The following is a 2,174-nucleotide window of genomic DNA, read 5'->3' as shown; positions in this document are numbered from 1 at the left end:
AATAGATGTGGAGAGGTCTAGACGCGTCCACCACGTCAGATCCGTCACACACAAGGCCACCCTAACCCACATATACCAGTCCCATCCGCATCCAGAACCAAACCCTAGCAACTCCACTTCGTTCCCTAGCTCTTGGCCAGCCTTCTCTAATATGACAGTCAACGAATCCAACTCTGAGATCTCTTGATCTGTCAAATGGGACCTCACTCATGCGAGGACGAGGAGTTGGCCGTCCAGATGGGTTTCCGCTGGTCGAGAGAGAAAACCCCAGCTCCACGATTAGAGTCACTTCGATGCAAATCTATTGTGTTGGCGCAAATGGCGCTTGGACTGCCCCCCAAAGAGGAGGAGGAAGCTAGTGATGGATCAAGACAGCTCCGACGGTGAGTAGATTCGGCTCAATCCATTTTGCATCTTCGACCGCTACTTCCGCAACAAAGACGGAAACGACAGGGGCAAGGGCGGCCTTGGCTGAACTTTCTCCATAGCTCTAGTATTTAGAACATGACAATCTCTGAAAGTCTGATGGCATGTATGATGAAGTAGTTGTATGCCATGTATGTGATCGATATGTAGTATGTGAGTTTAGTTTACGTTGCGTGATATTGTATGGATTTAAGGATATACTATTGAGGTATCCTGTTGTGGACACGGACATTTGAAGAGTGACCGGTCAGTGCATGCCCATGAATGTGTTCCGTGACTGTTTTGGAGGCCGGATTTGTTAGGTCCGGCTGTAACGTCCGTAAAGTTCCAGACCACATGGTTCGGACACTTTTTGCCATCCAATAAGGGACCTCAAACTTCCGTGGTTCATTCCACGCGTTCAAATTTTGCCAAATGAAAAATAAACTTGGGAAGCTTTATAGGAGTCCGGACATCATACAACGGTTGCGGGATTTCACTTGGTCCACTGTTAGTTGAACCACATGTCCTCATAATCCATGTGCTTTGTCCTCTAGATTCACATAGCTCATCCCCTGCTATCCGGATTTGATGCACACGGTTCAATGACCGGCTTTTATATTTGTGTCTTCGGACACATCCAGAAGTGTCCGTGGATGAATAGTGAGTCCGATTTAAAGGACGCTGTGTTGGAGATGCCCTGAATACATTGGACAGTCATATCATCGTCGGATAACATTTTGTGAGAAGATGGTTAACCGTTGATTTGGAGCGTTCCTGTCCTTGTCCTGCGGACCTTTGGAACAGTCCGAGGGGAATAAGTGTGGCTTTCCTCTTTCTTTCTTTCTTCTTCCTTCTTTTGGAAGTGGAACACATTTTTTGAGATGGAATGGAAGCGGGATGCATTTGAGGTAGCCTGAAAATGATGGTATTTGGTGCGTGATGGGCGCCATGCCGAGCGCTGCGCACCACACAAGCACAGCCGGGCCGGGCACGCACCAAATAGCGGACCGAAAAATTGGCGCAGTGTGATTCTTACTTCTGCAGCTCAGACTGTTCAACCGCAGTGCAGGTGTGACATGATTTCTTACCTGGGCAGCTCGGACTGTTCGACCGCAGTCTGAGCGTTACTCTCTCCAGTTAAGGGAGTCTAGGAGAGACCATTCGTCGAGGACTCCGTGGCCCAATGGATAAGGCGCTGGTCTACGAAACCAGAGATTCTGGGTTCGATCCCCAGCGGAGTCGTGTTTTTTTTTGTCTGGTGTTACGTGCTTGATTTGAAGGATAAACTGCCGTGGCCATTTTTCACTTCAAATAAATGTTACTCTCTCCGATTCAAATTTATTTGAACTTTTTTTACGACAAAGCAGGTGTTCTTTTCCATTTCATCAAGATGGGAAAAACCAAAGGATATATATATTGATGATTTAAACACTAAGGAGAGAAAAAACAATGGCTCGTTCATCCAAGGTGTCCTCTTGCGCCGTCGACCCTTTTCAACGACTTAAGCTTTCGTCTAGAACTACATACGACTACCTCACGTAACCTTGGGGAAGAGCTCAGCCACACCAGCATCCATGTAGAGGAATTACTATTCGACCAAGAAGAACATCTAAGATGGATGCGACTGTTCTAATCCTGAGCCCAGGTGAACAGTAAAATCAAAAAAAAGAATTAAAAAACTGAATTTTTTTGTGTGAAACATTGACAAAATCGTGAACCATATGACATTCTTAAAAATCGTGGTAGAAAAAACAAAATCAATGCTC

General features: G+C 46.0%; 1 non-coding gene across 1 annotated transcript; it reads left to right on the top strand.

Annotated features, from left to right (window-relative positions):
* The first annotated feature begins 1,577 nt into the window (after positions 1-1,577).
* TRNAR-ACG lies at positions 1,578-1,650 on the top strand. Its single transcript has one exon. It is a non-coding gene; the product is annotated as a tRNA-Arg (tRNA).
* Positions 1,651-2,174: the final 524 nt, after the last annotated feature.

Source organism: Triticum dicoccoides, chromosome 5A (genome assembly GCF_002162155.2).
Source record: "Triticum dicoccoides isolate Atlit2015 ecotype Zavitan chromosome 5A, WEW_v2.0, whole genome shotgun sequence".
Classification (NCBI taxonomy): Eukaryota; Viridiplantae; Streptophyta; class Magnoliopsida; order Poales; family Poaceae; genus Triticum; species Triticum dicoccoides.
The sequence above is the reverse complement of the archived record's forward strand: the minus strand, read 5'-3'. Positions and strand labels throughout refer to the sequence as shown.